Here is a 27,359-nt window from a genome sequence, read left to right on the forward strand (position 1 = left end):
GGAATGAGAGAAGTGTGACAAATGAAGGGACAGGTCAAGAGATGTGGAGAGAAATCAAGAATGATGGAGGCTAGAAGCAGGTGGACAATTTAAAAGCTGAGAGTCAAAATAACTAAGGACTAGTTCATGATGATTCCATGGGGGTGGGGGAGAGGGAAGTATCACTTCGTGAAGGAGACAGTGGTGGTGATATGTGTTCTCCCACCAAGTTAAAGCATTACCCCTACTAGCTCTTTTGGAGACACTCCTGGATAGTCTATGAAAGTTCAGCTATAGAAATGTAGCATTGACCTTAATCAAGAATTGACCCTACTTTCTAAAACAGAACTCTTATATACTGATGTATTCATCTTAAACTCAGTGCTTTGAAATGTCATTGTGCCCACCCTAATATGTAGAGTGATGCTTCTGATAGGTATCTTAATTGGTTATGTATTATTTAATATATTCTTTGGCCTGGTATATTGGAAAGGGTAAAAATGTAGTCAGAAGACCTAAATTCTAGTATCTCTATGTCACTGACTAACTATGCTGTGGTGGCAAGTCATTAAGCCTTTATGAGTCTGTTTTCTCACCTACAAAATAAGGATTAGGTTCTCAGATTAATAGAGCTAAAATCAAGCACTAAATGGGGATTATGATTCCTGCATTACCTATCTTATACAGTTGTTATACCCTTTACTTGCTTACTATAAGGAGTTATAAGTCTCCACTTATATCTATTAAGATTTCATATATGCTTTTCTTGGGAAAGATTTACAACATTAATGCCTCATCCATTTTAATTATAATTATTCCTCTTTCTCCCAGTCCTTCATTTTTAACTAATTTTGGATTGCATATAGCCATATGGGAGCATAGGTAAATGGAATACACATGTTTTTAAAACTTTATTTTAACCATTAAGTTCTCCTGCATGTGATACTTGACATGAATTACGATAAAGTAGTGATGTCATGTGATTTGTATTTGGCATCCTGCTGGCCACCTGATAATGTAGGTGAACAAACAGCAGAATGACCAAAAGGGGGAGAAGTTGTAAAAGGAAGAAAAACAAAGTGGTAAAAAATATTACCCAAACTAACTGATTCTTAACAGTCAAGAGTGTTCATTAAGATAAAATAAACTCCCTTTTCAAGAATAATTTTCACTAAGATTTTTGGGGTTTGGGCTTGGGGTTATATAATTGCAGAGTTGGCTGTTTGTTGCTACCCTTGCAGTTTTAAAGGTTTGGGGACATAAAATGAGGCCGTAGAGAAGGGTAGCCTTTATATTTTCCTTCCTCACTCATAAGTTATATTCAATCATTCCTTTAGAACACAACAGAAAAAATGTGCATATGTCCCTGGGTAATAATAGTAACAAACATTTTATAGTACTTTAGGTTTGTAAAGCATTTTACAAATATTATCTGATTTTATCTTCACACAACTTTGAGGTAGAACTATTATCCACATTTTACAGATGAGGAAACTAAGGCAAATAGAGGTTAAATGCCTTGTTCAGGGTCACACAGATAGTAAGTTTCTGAAGCCAGAATGGAATTCAGGTCTTCCTGATTCCAAGTCCAGCACTCCATTGTGCCACCTAGGTGTTTCTATTTCAGCAAGTATTACTCTTCTTCAACCAAGTCCTTCTTTTCTTGCTCCTCTAACAAGACTGATTTCTCTTAGTTTCATCCTGATTATTGTATAACCTCCTCCATTAGCTTTCCTACATCACCCTCACTCATCCCACCCTCCCACGTCCAGTAAACACCGTCTCTCTAGTTGGATAGGATACTGATCAAGCATATTTTACTCCACAGCCCTCTCTCATCTCACCACCACTGTCTCCTTCACGAAGTGATACTTCCCTCTCCCCCACCCCCATGGAATCATCATGAACTAGTCCTTAGTTATTTTGACTTTCAGCTTTTAAATTGTCCACCTGCTTCTAGCCTCCATCATTCTTGATTTCTCTCCACATCTCTTGACTTGTCCCTTCATTTGTCACACTTCTCTCATTCCCTAAGCACCCAGGTTCAATTTTTCTTTCACCCTTTGTTTTGCTTGTCCCTGTGAATTTGCTCCCACCACCAATTAGCATCTTTAAAAAGTACAAATTCCCACTGAACATAGAAGACTGTAGTTTACAGGCCAAAGGGGATACTTGTCATGGGGAAGCAGATATCATCACAACTTGGGGACTGTTTTTTTCCACTTAGTCATGCATGGAATCTCAGAGAAGAAAGTGGGCGACGTAACTATTACTTCAGTCTTTGCTAGGGTGTTTAGTTTCTTTTTTCCATTCCTCAAAATGTGTTTCATCATTATAAGACACTACTGAAATCCCACTCTGTTCATAGTTAATTTTAGTTTAGAGTTTAAATAAGCCTGTTTCTCCATTGAATTTTCACACCTTTAATATCATCCCTCTTTTTGTTACTCCCACTGCAATCACCCTAGTTCAGACCCTTGTCTCATTCTACCTAGTCTATTGTAATTAAATCCTACCCAGCTTCCTTCTCTCTAGTCTATCTCCTCTCAAATTCATCCTCACGCCGAAATAATCTTCCTAGTATACTGTTCTGATCATCTCATTCCTAGTATAATGCTTTTAGTGGCATTCCTTGGCTTACTGAATAAAATACAGATGCCTGGTCTTAGCATTCAAGGTCCTCCAGAGTCTGATACCAGTCTAATTTTTCCAGCACAGTCTTGTATCACTACTCACCAAACATGACTGAGACTTGAGGTCATTGAATTTAGCCCATAACTGTGTTGGAATTCCTTATGTTCTGGTGAATAAGACACTGTACTTGGAGTTAGGAGGGCCTAGGTTTAAATTCTACCCCAGACATAGAGTAATGGTGTAAGTTTGAGCAAATCACATCCTTTTTCTGCTTCAGTTTCCTTAATAGTAGAAAGAGAGGTTGGATGAGATGTCCCCTGAGGTCCCTTCTAGCCCTACATCTATGACCCTTCTAAGGGGTTTTTGTTCCAAAGTGAAGTATTTTGTCCCCCCAGTTCTCATCATGCCCACTCTCCATGCTTTTGTACACGCTGTTTCATGTGACTGAACTCTCTCATACCTCTCCCTCTCCATCTCTGTGGAATCTATTTCAAGACCAAATCCAGATGGCACCATTTTTATGAAGTCTTCTCTGATTGCTCATTGAAAACATCAAGGTTCCTGAAGGCTATGTGAATGAAGCACAATCTTCTTTCTCCAAGATGGAGGTGATTTGATGGTGAACTTCGTGATGGACTATATACCCATTGTCCAAGCACAGATACCAACCCATATCCTTAATATATTGAAATAAGTTGAAGCAGGTAATTTTCCTCATCAAATTGATCCTTTTGAGAGTTTTTTAATGTAGATTTTGTTGGAATATAACTGGCTGGATAGCCCATTATGATCTCTCATAGTTTCAAGTTCAAATCGAGATTTCAGTTCAAGTAACCACTTCCCATTTCTGATTGTTGTGTATAGCACTATCTGCTCACTACCCCCTTTCTCCAGTACTCACTGGATAACTGTTTCTACATGATTGGCACTCTTTCTTCTTCTATTCAAGACTGTGTATGACATGGGTTTATCATCATTGAGTGTTTTCCCAATACTGAACCTAATCACTTATGGCCACTTATAAAATTTAGCAAAGGGCTTAGAGCCTGATGAAAGTACTTTTGAAAGGTCAGTATTTTAGAGAAAACTCAGAAAGACATGATCCTAAAGTACAATTCATGATATGACTCTCAAAATCTGCATTTATTCTGTTCTAGAGATTTCTGCCACTGGGCACTTCCCTATTAAAGGATACCTTACTTTGTTTGATAGAAAGATAACTACAAAGAAAATGTTCCAGGGCAGCTAGGTGACACAGTGGATAGAGCACTGGCCCTGAAGTCAGGAGTACCTGAGTTCAAATCAGGCCTCAGACCAAACACTTGACACTTACTAGCTGTGTGACCCTGGGCAAGTCACTTAACCCCAACTGCCTAAAAAAAAAAAAGTTCAAATGATTGGTAGGCTGGTAAAAAAAAATTGTAATAGACTAGCCTTTTAGCTTATTTTTCAAGGCTTTTTAATGATAAATTTGGGCCTACTAGCTCAGAATATGGGGCCAAAAATATTTAAATCATAAAATTATTCTTGGGATAACTCAGTTTTGATTGAGAAAAATATCCAGAATGATAAATTCATGTGCCACTTAATGGCTTCATATGCATTATCTCATTGGAGCCTTATAGCCCTGTAAGATTAATTAGGTAGATAAAGTAGTAATATGCCCATTTGGCAGATGAGGAAAATGAAGTGATCTGACTTTTCCAAAGTTGGGCAATGAATGAGTGATAGAATCAGGACTAGAACCCAGGTCTCCCGATTTTTTTTTTTTGTCTAGTGATATTTCATCTCCATCAAACTGTATTCCAAAGCCAGAGACTACACCATTTAATCTGGTTCGCCATTTCCTAAACACATGCCACTGGCTAGATAGACTAGAGAAAAACTCTTAGGTGAAATCAGCACAAAATTGTCACTAGCCTTGGAAAAAAAACTCCCAGTGTACGATGGTGGATCAGACCCATCAGCTTCACATAAGAAGGATTGTCCATTTCATATAACAAGGAATCCAAAAAGCACTTTCTTTTCCCTTTTCAGACTGTTTGCATTAATTTACATTATGCTGTCACCATAAAAAATGTAGCTATGAGGGGGTGGAGCCAAGGTGGCAGAGTGAAAGCAGTGACTTGCTTGAGCTCTCCCCCAAACCCCTCCAAATACTCATAAAAAATGGCTCTAAACAAATTCTGAAGCAGCAGAACCCACAAAAAGACAGAGTGAAACAAATTTCCAGCCCAAGACAACCTGGATGATTGATCAGAAAGGTGTATCACGCCGGCTGGGAGCACAGCTCAGCGTGGGTGCGCAGGCCGCAGCAAACCTGGAGCAGGCCTCAGAGGACTGAATCGCGGGCATCTGTGGAGGTTTCCAGACTCCTCAATCCAAGAATGCCAAAGACAACTTAGAAGGTCAGTGGGAAAAGTCTGTTTCTGTCAGTGGTCAGAGAGGAAGGCGTGGTCTCAGCTTCATTCCCCAAGAGCCTATTGGGGGGGGGCAACTCCTTCCCGAGCTTCCAGCCCACAGACTGACGGGGAATCCAGTGGCTGATTAGAGAGGGACTGCAGGGATCTCTTTGCCAGTGCTGAGGCAGGAATCTCTTGCTTTGCCCGTGTGTGGATCTGGGTCACAGTTCTGGGCGGCAGTGCTGGGGTGAGGAGGAGCGCTGGCATGGTGGAGCTTGTAGTGGCTGTGAAGAGAAACTCCTCCTCACAGTTACGGGACAGAAAGGAATACTTGTGGTCACAGGCCAGGAAAGGAGTAAACACCTCGCCCCTTATCATACCACCTTGGAAGAACTGAAAATTTACAGGTCCCTACAAGTATCTCTAAAAACAGGTAAAATGTATAATAAATTTTTTTTACCATTAAGAATAATGGAGCCACCACACTTGTATTCTAATACTACAATCCCAGATGTGCCTATAAAGGAAGCAGAAATGTCACTAAAGAAAACAAGGATAGGAAAAGTAAGACAGGAAAATCCCAAGCATTTTGAGTGGAACCCCATTGGGAAATTATAAGAGAACATAGATATGAGTTGCATAGGATGGGCAGGTATAGAGGGGCTGCTATCTGTATTGTTAGAGGGAAAATACACGTAGATGAGTTCAAACATCCATGGGAATATTTGATAGAACCCCTCCCACAGAAGAAGACCAGATAACTTATGAACAACTAATGGTCTTAGAGAGTTACTTGGGAGTAGTGAGACATTAAGTGACTTATCCCTGATTGCACTTGTCAGAGGCAGGCCTTGAAGCTATTTCTTCTAGCCCTAGAACCACAACTTCAGACTGCCTTCCACCTTGCAGAAAGTAGGCATTTAAAAAGTATTATTTTGAATTTAATATTTCTTGGACTGAAATGTTCCCATTTTTCAAAAACTATATGATTTTAACTTCATATGAATAACTAAAAAACAAAGAATAATTGAAAACATCTTAAATAAACAAATTAGACTTTCACATGGTTATTAAAATGATACTGAATTACATGGTCCTTGTGGGCACATCATAGATATGGCCCTTGAGTTCCTGAGATTTAAATAGGAATATAAACTTGACAGATTTTTTTCCGTGTACTATTATTTTAAAATTGTACATTGACTAGTGCTGTGTGTGCATGTGCATGTGTGGGTATGTAGACCACATACAAGCAAAGTACCCTAAGAAATTCTTCTGTGAAAATGAATAAATATGACAACCCCCCCCCATGGAAGTTGGAAATAGGCTACTACCAAAACTGGTCAATTTCTAGATTAGAAAGCCTTAATGGTATCCCTTGAGAGTGGTGTACCTGCTCTAACCTTCTAACCTACAAAACACCTAGAGATCTACTGTCAAAATACACATTCCTTTGTGACTTTTTATTCATTAATTAGCCCTTCACTTTTTGTGAGTAAAGAAGTCTTTATTGCTCCTGACATCCAAGCCATAGTTTTTCTTTATTATGCTTTCAAGAAATGTTGAAGGAGGGTTAGGAGGCGAAGTTTTGTTTTGTGTTTTCCCAACAACTGCTTCTCTTTCTCAAAAGCAGCTGTTTTCCAATTCAGAGATTATGGTGTGAAACCTCAGTAATTGGTATTTCCTGTTGTTAGAGTTAGAAGGGCTTAAGTTTCCACAGGTAGAATAATGCAGAGATTTAAAGAACAAAGGTCCCAGGAGCTGGTACACTGTAGGTGGGCTGGGCTTGACTAATAGGAAGTAAGTGGATTGTTCCAAAAAGACCCCAAAATCAAGATAGGGGTCAAGCCAGCTCAGACCAGTTAGGGTCAACCTGAGGACATCTGAAAAATGTTAGTGCGCCTGTTTAATGAACTTCATTACTATTATCTGACACACCCCACATAAAATTAGAGCCTCATTAATGAGTCATGGGATGTATGACCAAGGGAGGGGGAACATACTTGAGCATATCAAGGGGAAACATGTAACGAAAGGTGTAACCTGGGAAGGGTTGGACCAATCCCAACCTGGGAAGGGTTGGACCAATCCCAGCCTGGGAGGTTTCGGGCCAAATTCAACTGCATAAAAGCACACTTTCCCTTGCACTCAGGGCCCACCCCTCCTGAAGAGGGGTGGAGCCCGCTTCTGGCCAGAAACGTCTAAATCCTCTGGACTTTCTTTATAACAAATTTTCTTGATACTAAATTTTTGGTGTCAAGCCTATTTCTAACACCTGTTGAATATGAAATTTGGGTATCTAAAGCATCAGAAAGCTCAGTATTAAAATAATTGTTTATCCTTCTCAATGTGTTTTGGTTGTCCTTTCCCCTCATATTATGATAGCTATGTATTTCAGAGAAGGTAATAATGATTCCTTTTGTTTTCCAAGATTCTTATCCACATCCATCATAATCAGGATTCAAATTTCCCACTTTTCTTCTTTTATTATGTTTAATAAAAAGTATCAGAAAACTAAATACTGAGTTTGAGAAGTCACTTGTGGGGTATTTTCTCCACATTCCTGACACCAACAAGGTAATAAATTAATAACTGTGAGGTTACTATTTAGAAAGGGTAGATAGACTGCAGAATGGTACAAGGGTGTCCTCATAGTGCCAATGTGCTTCCCCAAGTGCCCAGACTAGGAATACCAATGAATAGACGGGGAAAGAGGCCCTTGGTAATGGTTTTCACCTTGTATGTTCTTCAAAGGTAGCACATGCACATGCAGGCATCTCCTAAATATTCATTAAAGTTGATACTTCCATTAAGTGCCTCAAAACCAGACCCAAAAGGTCAGCCTCTAGAGGTGAAGTTCAATCCTTGATCTTTTCGGGTCAGACTTCAGCAGGAGGATAATTATGATGGGGATTTGATAGTAGTGATGGCTTTTCCTAGCAAGCACAGGACAGCATGACCCAAAAGACAGAGCTGAAGATTTCTATTCCTGACTTTATCACTGACTTTTTATGTGACCTTGAGAAAATTGTTTCATTACTCTCTATGCTTGTTTGTCCATTAGTAAAATGGGATAAGCATCTGGCAGGGGGATTTCAGATGTGGATAATGCCTATGGAATTTTGGAGAAGACGACACACAAATGACTGATTAAGCCCATTTGGCTACTTGGTACCAATTCTTCAACAAAGTCCAACATAAAAGGTATTTGAAACTCAATGAGTATGGGACTATGGGGTACTTTGTGCGAGGCTGTTTTTGGATTTGGGATTGTCGTCCATGAATGGCAGTATCATGTATTTCCTTTATTTCTGTCTTTGGCTTTTTTGGAGTGCGTGCCCAGGAATGGTATCACCATGCCAAGGTGGATGATGATGATAACAAGAGGAAGAAGAATTTATATATTTCTTTAAGGTATGCAAAGTGCTTTATAAATATTAACTCATTCATTCTCCTTTATCTATGCGCCTGATTTCCTGTATTTGAAACCATGCTTTATCTGCTGGGGGGGTTGTAGGAGACCTGGAATTCATCCTGTAACTTCCCTTAGCACCTGGGGCCTTTTTGCCTAGGAACAATTTGCCACTCCTCTGGCCTGCTAATCCTAGAATATTCTACCACAAGTCCACTCCCCATTTAGTTTTGGTGAGGACCACATACAGCATCCACTTTTTTGTGGAAGGAACTAGGACATTTTATCTTAATTTTTCTTAAGGCTGTGGACTTCTTCCATACCCTCTTCCAGTGTTGTCTTCTATAATTAGAATATAAACTTCTTGAGGGTAAGGACCATCTTTCTTTTTGCTTTTCTTGGCACATAATAAGTGCTTAATAAAGGCTCACTTGTTGATTTCGTTAGTATTATTTCAACCTAAGTTGTCAGTGTTATTACTATCCTCATTTTATAGTTAAGGAAACTGAAGCACACAGAGGCTAAGTGACTTGTTCAGAGTCACACAGCTAGTAAATGTCTGAGGTGGGATTTAAACTCAAATCTTCTGGACTCTAGGTTCAGCCTTCTATCCTCACCAAATAGCTGTGCCTATGGTATGGACATTTTAATGATTTTTCTCATCTAATTCCTAATTGTTTTCTAAGTAAAATCAGATCAGATTCTGATCGTCTCTATCCATCCCTAGGACCACATGTTGTACCTTGCAGTCCCAGTCCTCAGGTAATTTGGGAACTTAATTCCTATGGTAGGATCATGAGGGGGCCCTTGGACCTCCTTCTGAGCTTGATTTGGAGATGATAGATCATTATTTATTCCTGTTGAAGCTAGAGTGGAGCCACCTACAATCTCCAGTCTGTTTGACAAGTTCTCCCAAGAAAAACATGACTTCAGAAATACAGCCCTACCCTGAGAAACTGAGTGCTCTGGTCAGTGGTGTCAAACTCAAATAGAAATGGGGGCCACTAATTTGTACATAAGGATCCCTAAAGGCCACATTTTGACTTAGATTTAAAAGAGAACATTATTTCTCTGTTTTATTGTATTTTTATTTACTCTGTTAAATATTTTCCAATTACATCTTAATCTAGTTTCTGGCACTTGGGAAAGTTGTGGGCCATATGGGGCCCTCAGGCCTTATGTTAGATATCTCTGCTTTGGCTGATGCCTCCCATGTAGCCTATTCTCCACTGTCTCCTGCCTCTCCAAAGGCTCCTTTTTCATAGCCCAGTCTTAGGACCAATGACATTGCCAGGCCTTATGACCTAGACTTTGTGCCCATGTGTTGTATTGCCAACTTTTAAGAATCCTGCCTTTGATAAATGACGTAGAACAGTCTAAAAGTTGCTGGATTTTAAACCAGAGGATCTGAGTCCGGTTCCTGACTCTATCACTCACTACCTATGTGACCTTGAACAAGTTACTTAATCGCTCTTGGCCTTGATTTCCTCATCTATAAAATGAGAAAGCTGGACTCTATGACCTGTCAGGTACCTCCCAGCTCTAAATCTATGATCTATAAACAGTTGAACCAATTCTCCAGTGGTCTTTTGACTATACCATTCTAGGACGTCACAGGTTGGCAATAATAATGATGCAATTCATTTTGAACAGGCTGTCAGAAATAAAGTTTTATAAATAAAAACTGGAGCCCTTTAAAGTAAGTGATTTGGAAAACTGTCTCTGGAAGCAGGATATAATTTGTTTAAAGTGATGGATCTTCTTAACAATCCACTTAGATTTTAACTGTAACATTACCTATACCACAGAATCTGACCTTTCTGTTCACACTAGCAACTGATTCTGTCTGGACTAGAATTATTAAGTTTGAAACAGAGGGACACTATAAATGGCCATTAATCTGGCATGTTGTGAACAGAGTGTTAAAACTTTGTTCAAAATGAAGAAATTAAATTACCTTTCTTGTTGTGACTTTTGAATTTGGATTCTGCTGAGATGGAATTGACACCCCTATCAATCTCCTAAGGGAAAATTAGGCATCTGATTTGGGAATTGTTTACGTGCTAGTCCATAAACAGAGAAACAATCTGAGGACTGCTAACCAGTTGAATGTCATCACTTTTGAATAGGCTTACAATTTTGAAAGAACATAGTCATTTTTTGCTACAAAAAATACATTCCTGTAAGTTTTGATTTTGTATTGGAATACTCAAAGGATGGAAGTTTCTTTTGTGCAGCTGACTTCAGTGTTATAAACCAGGGTTTCAAGCTTATTATTGGTGAACCTGTGATGGTGAATCTGGTAAAATGAGACCAGATCTAGCATGTGTGAACTCAATTATACTTATGTTTAAACTATATCTAGGTCTGACATTAGATGGGAATTGAGATATATTGGACACATTACTTCATCTCTCTAGGCCTTTTGGAAAGAATAGACTGGATTAGATGATCTCTAAGCTCCCTTCCAGCTTTATGTCCTATGACCTTAGGTCCAATCTTCCTGTTAACATTATACTAAATGGAAAAATGTATTTATTTATTTCTTTGTGCTGACTTAATTAAACCAACTTTCATTAGCACTGTGCTAAGCAATGAAGAAAAGAAACCAATTTTGGATCAGGCCCATATCTATGCTTGCAGCACTGGCATTTCAATAGTTAATATGGCACACGTACAATTTATGATAATACAGCATGAGAAAGAAGTAAGTAAAATTCGATATGAGGTCCAAAGGGGAAAAGGTAATACTTGTTAGTAAGGAATGGAATTAGAAAAAAAAAATCATGGAAGAGATATCTTGCCTTTGAGAATGAAGAAGTCAGGCAAAGAGGTAGAAGAAAAATATTCTAATCAAAATGAAGACTGTGAGCAAAGTCATGGAGGTGGGAAAACATGGGTTGTTCTTATGGCTCAAGCAGTCCAATTAGGTTGGACTATGTGGGAAAAAAGTAGTTTGAGATAAAGCTAGTAAGATAGGATGTTATGAGATTGTGTGGAGCTATGAATTTGACAAAGATTTTTATACTTTAGAGGTATAAAAGAGCTATTGAAGATTTTTGAAACTTATATTCTCAAAGATCACCAGTGTAAATTCAGAGAGCCCAAATCTTGCTCAAAAGTTAGGAATTTGGGGCAGCTAAGTGGCGCAGTGGATACAGTACCAGCCCTGGATTCAGGAGGACCTAAGTTCAAATCTGGCCTCAGATATATAACACTTACTAGCTGTGTGACCGTGGGCAAGTCACTTAACCCCATTGCCTAGCCAAAAAAAAAAAGGTAGGAATTTGGGGGCAGCTAGGTGGTACAGTGGATAGAGCATGGGCACTAGAGTAAGGAGGACCTGAGTTCAAATCCAACCTCAGACACTAGCTGTGTGACACTGGGCAAGTCACTTAACCTCAATTGACTCTCCCCTCAAAAAAGAGAAAAAAAAAGGAATTTTCCCAATAAGGTTGAGCAATTGAGATGATCATAATCTTTTGTCTGAAATAAGATCTCCAAAGATGAAGAGCAAAAAAATATATAGACCATAAGGGCCATTATGTTGGCCCTAGGCTTAAAATGAGCCTAATTATTGTAACAGAATATTACATGTATATTGTTTTCCTGTGACTTGCTTCTTAGCATCACATTAGCTCATATAAACTTTTGTACATTTCTCTGTTTTCGTGTTTGCTATTTCTTATAGCACCATAGTACTACTTTACATTCATATATCATAGTTTATTTAGCCATTCTCTGATCATTAATTTTGGGCATCAACTTTGTTCAAGTTCTTTGCTACCACAAAACATGGTATGAATATTTTGGTGAATATGGCATCTTTTATCAATGACCTGGGAAAAGTGGTATGGGTATTTTAGTGACTTCATTTACATAATTCCAAAGTGTTTTCTAAAAAAGTTGTACAAATTCACACCTTGACCATCAACTCAGTGTGTCTTTCCATAATTCCTCTTACACTGACTATCCCTGTCTTTTGTTACACACACTGTAACTGATCTCTTCTCAGCCCTCATTTTACTTGACTTCTCTGAAGCTTCTGACATTGTTATCCACCGTCTCCTAAATATTCTCTCCCTTTTGGGATTTTGCGGCACTACATACTTCTATTCCTCTCCTTTCAATCTAACCACTTCACCTCAGTCTCCTTTGCTGGCTCATCAACCACATTGTGCCCCATTACAGTGTGCTCCCCAAAGGTCTATCTTTGGTTCTCTTTATTGCTTACCTTGGTGGCCTCAATCAGTTGCCAATAGGTTTAATTTTAACTTCTGTGCAGATTATTCCTAAATTTACATATCTAGTCTTAGTCTCCTGGGAGCTTCATTAATGTGCCCCCAACTTCCTATTACACATTTTAAAGTGAATATTATAAAGACATCTCAAACCAAACATTCTTCAAACTGAATTTATCTCTCCTTTCAAACTCCTTTCCTATGCCTATTAAAGGCATCACCATTTTTCTAGCCATTTAGGTTTATAATCTCAGCACCAACCTTATTTCCTCACTCTCCCTTACCCAGTATATCTAATGACAGATTTGACTACTACAGTCTTTACATCTCTCATATCCAACCCCTTCTCTCTCCTCAAATAGCTACTTCCTTAGTTCATGCCCTTATCACTTTTCACCTAGATTCTTTCTACTACCTCCTAACTGATTTTCCCTGTCTTCATCTCTACCCCATAGCCTATTCTCCTCATAGCCTCCCAAATAATTTTCCTTAAGCCCAGATCTGATCATGCTGCTCCCCTACTCAATAAACTCCAATAACTCCCTCTTGTCCCTAAGATAAAATATGAACTCTTCTTTTTAACTTGTAAAGTCCTTCACAACCTGGTCCTAACCTAACTTTCTAGTATTATTACACATTCTAATTCCTCCTGTACTGTGCAATCCTGACAGACTAACCTTCTTGTCCTATTTACATGCCTTTGCACCAACAGCCTACCAGGCCTGCAATGTACATTCTCTTCCTCTCTGCCCCACAGAATATCTCTCTTATTCAAGACATAATTCAAATGCCACCTTCTATATGAAGCCTTTCCTGATCTCCCCACCTGCTAGTACCCCCTCCCTCTATATACCTATTCTCCCCCTATAAACCTATTCATATATATTCTATCAATAGATATAACTATATCTCTAGCTAAGCAGATGTATGCATATATGTGTATGCTGATTTTCTTTTTGGCAAGGTAATTGGGCTTAAGTGACTTGCCAAGTGTCACACAGCCAGTAAGTGTCAAGTGTCTGATCTGAGATCAGATTTGAACTCGGGTCCTCCTGACTCCAGGCAATATATGTTGTTTTCGTTCAGTCATCTCAGTCAACTTAGATTCTTCATAGCTCCATTTGGGGTTTTCTTAGCAAAGATACCAGAATAGTTTGCCATTTCCTTCTCCAATTAATTATATCGATGAGAAAACTGAGGCAAACAAGGTTGTGACTTATCCACAGTCACATAGCCAGTCAGTGTCTGAGGCTAGATTTGAACTCAAAGCTTCCTGCCTCCAGGCCCAGTGTTCTATCCATTGTGCCACCTAGCTGCCCAAGTATGTTATATCTATATCTTTATCTTTAAATATATATATGTAGATAGATAGATAGATACACATATATATATGTATATACACACATATATGTACACATATGTACTTATTGTTTCCCCAGTAGAATGTAAGCTCCTTGAAAACAATAATTATTTCACTCTTTTTATTTGTATCTCCAGTGAATAGCACAGTGCCTGGCACATAGTAGGTGATCAATGGATACTTACCGATTGATTGCTGATTAAATGCATTAATGGAGAGGAAGAGTTAAAGGTGCATGAGAGAAAAATGATGATTGTAAGAACATGGTCTTGAGTGATTTGAGAGGTGATGAAATCAAAGGTGATGAAATAAAAGGTATAGGTAGAATAATTAGTCTTAATTTAAAAAAAGAAAAGGATGCCTATTTCTCTGAGAAAGGAAGGAAGGAAGAGGGAAAGAAAGGAAGAGAAAGTGAGTAGCAATTATTCAAAATGTTGAGATGGAAAGGGCAGTTAAGGAAGTTCCTGGTTGATGATCTCAGTGTTTTCATTAAAGAAAGAGACTGTCATCTGTTATAATTTTGAAGAGCAAATGTGCCACTTGGAGCTTTAGAAAATAGAAGAAAAAAATTAAAACAATTGAAGTGGGAAATGAAAGAGTAGAGTAAAAGTGTTCCTGAATAACAATAAGGGTCAGCTGAGGTTATGACTCTTATATTTATAGTGAATGAAATCACCTTTGTTTCTTGACTTTCTCTGAAGTGCAGGAGAGAAATCATATCGGTTGACTACATCTAGGGTAGAAGATTAGCAAAGTCAGGAGTTGTGAAATGTCAGAGGATCCCTTAATTATGAGCTAGTAAGTAGGCCCTCTGACTTCAGGTCCCTTATTCTTTCCACTATACTGTGTTGTCAACTGTTACAAAGAGGCAAAGATAGAGGTAGCTTAAATTATTTTTTCTTAATCTAGCAAGGGTTCTGAACCTGAGGTTCATAGAGATCTGTGAACTTCAATGGGAAAAAAAATACATCTTTATTTTCACTAACTTCTAACTGAAATTTAGCATTCCTTCAATAATTTAAAAACAGCATACAAAGAAAGAGTCCATAGGCTTCACTAGATTGCTGAAGGAGCCCCATGACAAAAACACAAAACAAAACAAATAACAAACAAACCAAAACTTCTGATCTAGGGTGGTAGTTAGTGAATGATTAAAGCACAAAGCATGTGATTCAGACTATTTTTCATTTGGTCTTCTTACACCTTACACCACCCTCCCCTCAAATACTTTATGGTCCAGTGACACTGGCCTCCTTGCTGTTCCTTGAAGATGATACTCCATCTCCTGAATCTCATCATTTTCACTACCTGTTTTCCATGCCTGGAATTCTCTCCTTCCTCATCTTTACCTCTTTGCTTCCCTGGCTTCTTACAGGTCCCTCCCTCCTATTTTCTTCTGTTTATCCTTCCCTCTCTCCCTTTCCTTTCTCAAAAGTCTGTTTTGCTTCTCACCACTGCTTCCCTTAATCCTTCCTCCTTTTTTTCTCATTCCCCTCTCCCCGCTCCCCACCCATATCTCTTATCCCCTTCTCCTTATTTCCCAATTGGGTAAAATAGATTCGTATACACAACTGAGTTCCCTCTTTGAAGCAATTCAGAAGACAGTGAGGTTCAAACATTGTCTGCCTACCCCCATTTTCTCCTCCACTTTAAAAGTTTTTTCTTGTATGCTTTTTTTGTGTAAGAACATTTTCTCCATTCTACCTTCTCTTTATCATTGTCCCATTGCATCCCTCTTTCTCACTATATACTTTTTTAGATTATGACAACATAATAGACACAATCCTGCTGCCTCTTTCTATGTAGAATCTAACAATCCTAATAATAATAAAATTCTTACAAGTTACATATGTCATCTTCTCATACAGGAATGTAAACAGTTTAAACTTATTGAGTTCTTATGATTTCTCTTTCATGTTTACCTTTATATGCTTCTCTTGAGTCTTGTGTTTGAATGTCAAATTTTCTATTCAGCTCTGGTCTTTTCATCAGGAATTCTTGAAAGTCCTCTATTTCATTAAATATTCATTTTCTCACTTAAGGATTAACTCAGTTTTGCAGAATAGGTTATTCTTAGTTGTAATCTTAGCTCCTTTGTTCTCTGGAACATCCTATTCCAAACCTTCTTCTCTTTTAACATGGAAGCTACTAAATCTTGTGTTATCATGAATGTGGCTCCATAATATTTGAATGATTTATTTCTGGCTGCTTGCAATATTTCCCCCCTTGAAAAATTTGGTGATAATATCCTTGGGAGTTTTTATTTTGCGATCTCTTTCAGGAGATTATCAGTGGATTCTTTCAATTTCTATCTTACCCTCTGGATCTAATATGTTGGAGCAGTTTTCCTTGAAAATTTCTTGAAATGTGATGTCTAGACTCTTTTTTTTTTATCATGGCTTTCAGGTAGTCCAATAATTTTTAAATAATCTCTAATTAGATAATTGCCATTTTCTTTTCTCATTCTTTTGACTTTATTTTATTGTTTCTTGAAGTCTCATGGAGTCATTAGCTTCCACTTGCCCAGTTTTAATTTTTAAAGAATTCTTTTCTTCAGTGAATTTTTGTACCTCCTTTTCCATTTGGCCTATTCTGTTTTTAAGATGTTATTTTCTTCAGTATTTTTGTACCTCTTTTTACCAAGCTTTTAATTCTTTTTTCATAATTGTCTTATATCAATCTCATTTCTTTCCCCAGTTTTTGTTCTACCACTCTTATCTCTTTAACTCATCTGGAAAATCTTGCTTTCTTGAGACCAAGTAGCACTTTTCTTTGAGACTTTGGTTGCAGCTGTTTTGACATTGTTGTCTTCTTTGAGTTTTATCTTGGTCTTCCCTGCCACTATAGCAGCTTTTTATGGTCAATTTTTTTTTTGTTTGCTCATTTGTCTGGCCTATTTCTTCATTTTGAACTTTATGTTAAACTTTGGCCTGTGCTTACTTAGAGCTGAAAAGGCATTATCCCAAGCTTTGGGATTTTTTAGTGTTGCTGTTTTCAGAGCTAGTTCTGGGAGGTCTGAAAGTTTTCAGTATTTCCAAGGTGGTGTGATCCAGGGAGAGGTGTGGTTATTGCTCTCCTGATCTGGGCTCTGCTGTTTACTAGGAAGGGCCCTGCTCCTCTGTAGCCACAAGCACTAGCACCACTCTCTGCCTTGGAATTGCTACCAAGGTCTTTACTGCCTTGTGACCAACCAGAAGCACTCTTCTCTGCCCTGATATTGCAAACCAAAACAATAGAGCTAACAACCAGCACCAAGTCCCATACCCATTGCCAGCAAAGGGTCCCCTGTAAATTCTCTCTGAGTAGTTATTTGACCCCCTTTCTAAATCTAGGCTGAGAGCTTCCAAAGATTCTGCTGCTGCTGCTATTGCAGCAGCCTCCTAGGCCCCACTCGTGGTTATGTTGTACTTTTGGCCATCCTCAACCCCACATCATAGTCCTCTCCTGCCAACCTCCTAAATTATCTTAGGCTAGAAAAATACCTCATTGTCACCTTTTACTGGCTTTGCCACTCCATAATTTTATTTGAGGAGTTATTTTAAAGTTATTTGGAGGGGAATATTGGGAGAGTTCAGCTGGGTTGCTACTCTGCCATCTTGGCTCCATTCATCTTTCCAAACGTCATTGCAGAATAGGTTTTTAAAAATCAGCCCATTGTCTTCTCAGAGGGGAAGCACATTAGTTCTTTAAGTAGGTGCTGCTACTGCTTGATTAGCTAAATTTAGCTTTTCTTTTTCAGCCCCCTGGATTCTCTGCCTCAACCTGGACTCTCTGTCTCACAGTGCTCTATATTGCTAAGGATTTCTGAGGGCAATTCTTGGACAGCAAAAGTTGTTACCTTCTTTTTCCTAGAAAGAAAGTATCAACATGGGAGAGGCCTGCAGAAACTCTAGTGAAAGTCAATGCTATCCTTTTGCATTTATCACTGCCAGTCTTGCTCTGCATATTTTTGGTATTCACCATGCATTGTTAACAGTGATTGTCATGTAATTTAATCACTGTTCATCACAAGAGCCCGGTTTTTATGCTGAGATAAGCATCAGAAGTCTGCTGTAGGGACCCCAGATCAATAAAGATGTTCCCAGTAGGATTACAAAGAGACTGGGGGTGAGCAGGGCACCAGAATTAATTAAGGATTATTTCTCTTTTTCTCCTTACATTCAATACATTTTTAATTGTTTATCCATTTTCGATGGGTTCTTTAAGAGAAAAAAAAAATCTGCCCTGATGCCCAGACACTTATGTTTCTCCATCTTTGGGATATGGAGCTCCCAGGCCACAGTCATTGCCAAAGCCTACTGTGGTGTTAACTTAAAGTGAAAGAATGTTCTCAGTATTTGAAATGCGTTTTGTTTGTTTGTTTGTTTAAAGGAGCTGGGTGGCCAGCCAAGTTCAAAAGGCTATTTAAACGTTAAAGACAGACTGCTTTGAACTATATGGTATTTGCACTTGATTTAGGATTTGCCTAGGACTTAACTGAATGTGATTCTCATTTTCTGCAAGTTTTCAGCTTTTGAGAGACAGAAGAGCCAGAGAGAGCTTTCTTAGTCTTTAAACAAGTCTGATAAACCAGCATTCTGATGAGTGATGGGTGAAGGAATGAGAAACACATGGGATATAAGGATGAACGAAGAAGCTACTGCCTCTAAGCAAATGTTCTACCATCTAAGGGCTGCTGGAACTGTACTTGGCATACCAATTTCTGGATGTCCTCAGATTATTGGAATTCCTTGAGAAAGAAATATAAAAGGAGAATGAAAGAGAAAAGACTAGATTTTAAGGAGGAGTGAGAGGAATGGAGACTGTAGAAGCAGTCTTAAATAGAGAGGAATGATTTCAGGGTCTGCAAGAAAACAGAAAATAGGAAGGGTGTAAAATGTTTTAGGAAAGGAAACACATTTTGCCACTTACTGAGGACCAAATGAAGTAGAAAAAATGCTGGAGCTGAAGTCTGGAGACATTCAAGTCTGGTGCTGCATTGTGGTTCTGATTTTTATGAAGTATATTAATGATGGGCAAGTCCCTGTCTCTCTGAGCATTAACTTCTTCATCTGTAAAATCAGGATAATAATTATTGCATTTGGGCAGGTATATGGTACAATGGATGGACTGCGGGGCCTGGACTCAAGATGGCTCATCTTCCTGAGTTCAAATCAGGCCTCAGTCACTTAGTAGCTGTGTGACCCTTGGCAAGTCATTTAATGCTGTTTGCCTCAGTTTCCTTATCTGTCAAATGACCTGGAGAAGTAGATGGCAAAGCACTCCAGTATCTTTGCCAAGAAAACCCCAAATGGGTCATGAAGAGTCAGACATGACTGAAACAATAACAACCTATCATTCTAACTAAAATTGAGTATTATTCTTCCTCCCACACACTCTGTCATCCAGGCTTTTCCATGACGATATCTCTTGGTTGGGATGTACTCCCTCATTTCCTCCACTTCACAGAATATCTCTCTTTAAGATGAAATTCAGGCATCACTTTCTGTGAAAATTTTACCTTTTCTGATTCTCTGAACTGCTAATGTGTTCCCTCTCAAACTACATAGTATTCAATTACTTTGTATTGTTTGTATTTATTAACTTCATATTTATCTGTATATGTATATTCACATATATATACACATTACAATCTTAAGCTTTAATAACTTCTGAGTATAAATGCTACAAAACTATAAAAACATCATTTGAAAGTTTATTGACTTTTATATCAATTTAGTTTTATGAATTTTGAGTTATATAGATTTAATTTTAATTTTATCAAAATGGGGTACTCTGTCATTATACTTTGTGCATATTTTTAGATGACAATTTCTCAGGTCAGCAGATTGGCCAAGGAAGTCTTCTTGCTAGGCCATCTTGATCACTTGATCTCTCTTCATTAGACTTTTTCTTTCCGGGTCTCTTTAAAACAGGGTCACTGTCTTCTATCCATGAAAACCTCATTCTTTGGTTTATCTTAAGGCTGAGATTACAAATACAGTCCTTTCAGAAACTGAAGAGCATCTGATGAAAGATTTTACAAAGTTCAAAAATTGACTACAGCAACATACAACACAAAATAATGCTTATATAGAATTTAATAAGAAACATATGAATATTTTAAAATGCTAAATAATTAAGATTTCAAAATTTGTATAAGTTTATAGCATTTATCCTTCTGAAGTTATTAAAATTTAGAACTGCTCTAAGATTTTCAGGATACCACACAAACACACACACACACACACACACACACACATATACACATACAAATACATATATACATATATAGGTATGTATATGTAATCTGTACTCCCCCACTTGAATATAAATTCAATGAGAGTAGCAATTGTTTGTACCTTGGGATTGTATGTATTTGTGTCTCTAATGTCTAGCACAGTGATGGGCACAAGTAGGTGCTTAATAAATAATTGATTGATTGATACTATCAACCTTACAAGATTGTTCTGAGAAATGACATTTTACAAACCTTAAAGCACTATATAATTATGAATAGGAAAATGATGACAATGACCAGGAAGTTCTGTATAGCCATTCATTTGCTTATACTTCACAGTGGTGTGGAAATAACACTAAGTCCTCAGATTCTTTGTTCATTCATTCATTTGTGTCCAACTCTTCATGATCCCATGGACTATACCATGCCAGCCCCTTCCATCCTCAACTCTCTCCTGAAGTCTGTCTGAACTCATGTTTATTGCTTCTATGATTCTATCTATCCATTTCATCCTCTGCCACCCCCTTTTCCTTTTGCCTTCAATCTTTCCCAACATTAGGGTTTTTGTTTTCTAATAAGTCTTGTCTTCTCATCACATGGCCAAAGTATTTCAGCTTCAGCATTTGACCTTCCAATAAATAGTCTAAGTCAATTTCTTTAAGTATAAACTAATTTGACCTCCTCACTGTCCAAGGGACTGTCAAATGTCTTCTCTAGCACCACAATTTGAAAACATTGATTCTGCAGCTTTCCTTATAGTCCAACTCTCATAGCTATTCATTGCTACTGGAAAAACCATAGCTTTGACTATAAGGACCTTTATCAACAAGATGATATCTCTGCTTTTTAGTATGCTGTTTGATTTGCTATAGCTTTTCTTCCAAGGAGCAAGCAACTTTTAATTCATGGCTACAGTCACCATCTGCAGTGATCTTTGAGCCCTATTCTCCCTCTATTTGCCAGGAAGTGATGGGAATGATTGCCAAGATCTTAGTTTTTTAGGTTTTTGTTTTGCTAAGCTTCAAGCCAGCTTTTACACTTCCCTCTTTCACCCTCATCAAGAGGCTTCTTAATTCTTCTTCACTTTCTGCCATCAGAGTAGTATCATCTGCATGTCTGAGCTTGTTGGTGTTTCTCCCAACAACCTTAACTCCAACTTTTGATTCATCCAGCCTGGCATTTTGCAAGATGTAATCTGCACATAAGTTAAATAAGTAAGGTAACAAAATACAGCCTTATCATGCTCCTTTTCCAATCTTAAACCAATCAGTTGTTCCATGTTTGGCATTAGCTGCCTACATACAGGTTCCTCAGGGGACAAATAAGAAGATCTGGAACTCTCATCTCTTTGAGGACTTGCCACATTTTGTTGTGATCTGCAAAGTCAAAGGCTTTAGTACAGTCAGTGAAGTACAAGTAGAAGTTCTTTTTGTTTTGTTTTGTTTTGTTTTGTTTCCTGGAATTCCCTTGCTTTTTCTATAATCCAGCAAATGTCGGTGATTTGGTCTCTCATTCCTCTGCCTTTTCAAAAACCAGCCTGCCCTTTTGGTAATTCCCAGTTCAAATTTTGCTAAAACCCAGCTTGCATAAGTAAGCATAACCTTGCTGGCATGTGAAATGAGTGCAATTGCTTGGTCATTTGAACATTCCTTGGCATTGCCCTTCTTTAGGATTAGGACTTAAACTGATCTTTTCCAATCTAGTGACCACTGTTGAGTTTTGCAAATTTGTTGGCATATTGAGTACAACACTTTAACAGCATGATCTTTTAGGATTTTTTTTTAATAGCTCAACTGGAATTCCCTTTCCTCCAGCAATGCTTCCTAAGGCCCACTTGACTTCATTCTCAGGATGTCTGGCTCTAGATTAGTAATCACATTAGCATGTTTATTGGTGATGTTAAGATTGCTCTTGCATAGTTTTGTGTAATCTTGCTGCCTCTTCTTAATCTTTTCTATTTCTGTTAAGTCCCATTTTTGTCTTTTATCATGCCTATTTTTGAATGAAATATTCCTTTGATATCTTTAATTTTCTTGAAAAGATCTCTTTCCCACTCTATTGTTTTATTTCTTTGCATTGCTCATTGAAGAAAACCTTCTTATCTCTCCTTTTTTTTTCTTACCTTTCCCTTTCCCTTTCATTCTTTCTTCAGCTATTGGTAAAGCCTCAGCAGACAGCCATTTTGCTTTTTTTGGAAATTTTTGCAATAAGAAGTTCATGATCTGAGCTATAGTCAGCTCCAGGTCTTGTTTTAACTGACTGTATAGAGCTTCTCCACTTTTGGCTACAAAGTGTATAATCAATCTGATTTTGATAAATGACCATCTGGTGATGTTCATATGTAGAGTCACCTTTTGAGTTGTTGAAAAATAGTTTTCTATGACCAGAGAATTATCTTGACAAAACTCCCTACTTCATTTTGTATTCCAAGGCCAATTATCTTTTAATTTCCTACTTTAGCATTCCAATCCCCTATGATAAATGTGACATCTTTTTCTGGTGTTATTTCCAGAAGATTTTGTAGGTTTTCATAAAACTGAGCAATTTAGGGTTCTTCAGCATTAGTGGGTTGGAGCACAGACTTGGATTACTGTGATGTTGAACAGTTTGCCTTAGACTTGAACAGATATCATTCTGTCCTTTTTGAGATTACCCCTCAGTACTGCTTTTTTCACTCTTTTATTGACCATGAGAGCTACTCCATTTCCTCTAAAGGATTCTTGTCCTCAGTAGCATATGTAATGATTACCTGAATTAAATTCATCTCATTCCCATCCATTTGAGTTCACCAACACCCAAGAAGTCAATGTTTAATCTTTCCATCTGCTGTTTGACCACATCCAGCTTACCTTGGTTCATAGGTCTTATAGGTTGCCATGCAATATTGATCTTTACAGCACTGGACTCTCCTTTTACCACCAGTCTACATCAGAGAAAAACAGACTCCGCTGGTCCTGACTACCTGGATTGGCTTACAGTATGGGCCCCCTGACCTCCTGTCTAACTGTCATCAAATGGCCATTATATTACCCTGATAAAAACATCAGCAAGTTGCAGTAAATTATGTTTTTAAGCACAGCTACTAAAGACCATCTATAGAAGGGTTGTGATCAGCCTAAATAGGCTGATTACCCACACTTTGAAAATACACACATTTAAAAAAAAAAAGCAAACACGCATTAAAATGCTGAAGTATGAATAGATAAGGGTCATGCATAATAATGTTTTCACTAAAAGTAACACTGAAGGCAGGCTTTGTGATGATTTTCAGGGCTTGTCATTTGAGGTATCTATTAGAAAACGCTAGAGCCAAGTGCTGGCTTTGTCTTGTTCTACTAAACAATAACAAGAATATGTTTGATACCTGAAGGAAGGAAAACTGAGTGGAAACTCACAGTGGCAATAACACTGCAAGATGTTTATCTATCAACTTTCCTTTGATGCAGTTCAAAGGCTTTCACAGATAGTAGTTCTTTTGACCACTAAAAAAAAGGGGAGGAAGATTCATTTGTGTCTGGAGTCAGGACTGTTCATGCATTTTCAATGGGTTGGAAGGTTAGCGACAGCCTAGGGCAGGATGAGGAATACTTATTATTATTATTTAAAAGTATTAATACTTTAAAAAAAAAACACACACATTTTCTTTTTCATGCCAGAAAATCCTTTATCATGGCACAAAGTTATTTGTTTTGGGATAAAGTACATATTTTGCTGTGAAGGCTCAAAGCTTCTAGTGGATCATTACTTATAAGGGGACATGCTTTTCTGTTGTGCTGGACTGGGGTGGAGCATTAGAGTTAAACCTTGCCTAGGGAGCACAAATTCTCTTTCTAGATCTGGTTGCAGATTTGGTCAATGTATTAACCATCAACCAACATCACTACTTCTGTGAATAGAAGTCAATAGTTGGGTTATCTAAGACTCACTGTCAATTTGGAATAGTAAGTTAATAAACATTTATTAAGTGTCTTTTGTATGCCAGACACTATACTAAGGGTATCAAAGAGCCCTCTTCTCTCTTCCCTCTTTACTACTTCACTGGGTGATCTCTTTGGCTCATATGGATTTAATTACCATCTCTATGCTGATGATTCTCAAATCGACCTATCCTACCTTATCTTCTCTTCTGACCTTCAATATTGCATCTCCAACTGTCTTTCAGACATCCCAAGTCGGATGACCAGTAGACATCTTAAACTCAACATGTCCAAAACCAGCTCATTATCTTGTTCCCTAAACTCTCCACTCTGGCTACTGTCCCTATTACTGTACAGGGCAACACCATCTTCCCAATCCCTCAGGTTCCCAACCAAGCTGTCATCCTCCACTCCTCGCTGTCTCTCATCTCTGTATCCAGTATGTTGCCAAGGACTGCCAATTTCACCTTTGCAATGTATCTGGTGTATATGCCCACTTTTCCCCTCTGGCACTGCCACCACTCCGGTGCGAGCCCTCATCACCTCATGCCTTGACTATTCCAATAGCCTGCTAGTGGACCTCTTTGCTTCAAGTCTCTCCTCACTCCAATCATACTCCATTAAGCCACTAAAGTGATTTCCCTAACACAGGTCTAATCAAGTTACAATATTCCAGGACTCCCCTCCTCCACCTTCATAATATAGTAAAATTAGGAATAGCTAGGTACCATGGTAGATAGAGTGCCCATAGCCTAGAATCAGGATGACCTGAGTTAAAATCCAACCTCAGATACTTACTAGCTATGTGACCCTGTGTAAGTCACTTAACCTTTGGTTGCCTCAGTTTCTTCCTTCCTAAAATGGGGATAATAGTAGCACCCACCTCTCAGGGTTGTTGTGAGGTCCAAATGAGGTAATAATTGTAAAGTGCTTAGCACACTGCTTGATACATAGTCAGCACTATAGCTGTTAGTAAAACTCTATGCTCAGGGTGAACTATCTCTCTAAGGAGTATTAAAGGCACAGAAGAGAGTGAGGATGCCTTTTGGCATAGAACAGTAATCTAGAAGACCAGCAATCACAGAGTTTGGAACTGAAGAGCATCTTAGAAATCACTTCACCCTTTCATATCAAATCACAGATTTCAAGCTAATAAGAGACATTAGAGGTCCGCTAGTCAAACTTTGTCATTTTACTGCACCTTCCCATGGTGTTAGGTATGTGCTCTGACTCCTTGCAATAGACCACACACAGTAGCTATTTTTTGGTTCTTATTGGTCCCTATACCTGGGAATTTACGCCAAAGACAATGGGTGATTGAGGCATGAGCATTGCCCCCTAAAGTAAGCTATTACAGCTACAGAACAGTTCCACCTCTCCTTTTCGAGTGTTGCCTGGCATTCTGCCTACTCTGCCTTGGGGGAAGGGGAGTTTTCTCTCTTTCCATCCCTTCCAAGAAGAATGGTGACCACACATATACGGCACCAAGCCCATCAACTTGCTTAGATGAGTATAAGACTAGATCCCAAGTCCAGGCTTCCTCTTCCACTTTCATATGTTATTGTTTTGTTTGGGTTTTTTTGTCGTTCATTCCCCTGAGCATAGAATTAACCAAGTGGTGATTCTGAAAAATGGACATTTCCAGCCTTGTCCTACCAGAGTTAAAGAATTCCTGGAGATCCTGAGTTAGTGCAAGCTTCCCAGCAAGAAGTCCATCTCCCAGCTACCATGCTTCTCTGGGAAGATAACCCCGGACAGGATTATCTTGTACTTGAAGGGTTCTGGAAAGCTAGAAGATCTGGATTTTGTGAGTTGCTTGAACAATATATATCTGAAGTGAATACAAATGATCTGTTTAGTAGTCTTGAAAAGTTGTCTTTATCTCCAGGGAGAGTAGAATAAATGTGATGGGTTATTGTTTAATACTTTAAGTATTTGCATATGCATGCTTATGAGTGTTTCAGTTTTAAGCATGTCTTTTGTGGTAGAGGAAATAATTAGCTGTTCTGTATCTGATATCTACTTTGTATATCCCTTTTCTAGAGGGACTATGCTAATTCCTCTTAGAGGAAAGTCTAAACATGAGTCATACCTGAATTTGCTTAAGACATTTTCCCCTAGAGTTATACTCTGGGGTAGAGGCATGAGGAGTCAGAGAGTGCTGGGGGGGAAGGGTGGAGTAGTGAGGGAGGGGGAGTCTTTACTGCCCTCTTTAGTGTCAGTATGCCCAGGATGAACACAGGCTCAGTGTGACTCCATACTTGGGTCTCTTTTCTTGAAAGGATCTGCCACGTATCTCAGGTAGTATCACAGATGAACAAACTGAAGCCTAGAGTCTCAGACCTTGGATTCAAGCCTAGGTCCTGTGATTCTGAATCCAGCCCTGTTTTTCAAGGTGCCTAATACCATTTGGTCTACCTACCTCATTTTACAAATAACAAAACCAAGGGCTGGGAGGTTAAATGGTTTGTACCAAAAATAATAGAAGAAAAGGCTTGGCTATGAACCCAAATATAATATTCTTTCACCCATGCTATGCTACCTTCTGGCTACTTGAGTTGCTTCTCAATTTTCTCATGGAAGTTCCTGGGAATAAACAAAGAACCATGGGTAGTATCTTTATGCACTTGTCAAGATCTATTCTACATTAACAGTATTTGTAAATGTATGTCTCCCCTAAAATCAAAGGATCATAGATTTAATGCTAGAGAAGACCTTAGAGGTTATGAAGTCCAGCCCCTTCATTTTATAAGTAAGGAGACTGAGGGCCAGAGAGGTTAAGTTACTTGCTTATTGTTACACAACTAGTAAGTATTTGAGAAAGGAATTGAATACACATCTTCTTGACTCCAATCCCAAGGCCCATTGCACCACCTCCCTGTGGTCCTCAACTAAACTCTATTTCCATGAGCTTGGGGACCATGCCTTGCCTGTCTTTGTATGCACCTGGTATAATATGCTATACTCCTAGACATTTGGTAAATGTATGCCATTGAATTGAGTAGCTAAAAATGGAGGTGAACTGGCCGCAAGGCAAGAGCCCAAGTACTGTACTAGTGTGCATGAAATAGTAAAGAATCAGAGGAAGGTCCTCCATACCTTGGATGAATCCTCTCTGGAGAATGGATAAAAAGACATAGACCAGAATCATACAAGACAAGAGTGATTAGAGAAGTTTCAGACTGTACTGGGAG

This window comes from Phascolarctos cinereus, unplaced genomic scaffold, assembly GCF_003287225.1.
Source record: "Phascolarctos cinereus isolate Bilbo 61053 unplaced genomic scaffold, phaCin_HiC Scaffold_3;HRSCAF=262, whole genome shotgun sequence".
Lineage (NCBI taxonomy): Eukaryota > Metazoa > Chordata > Mammalia > Diprotodontia > Phascolarctidae > Phascolarctos > Phascolarctos cinereus.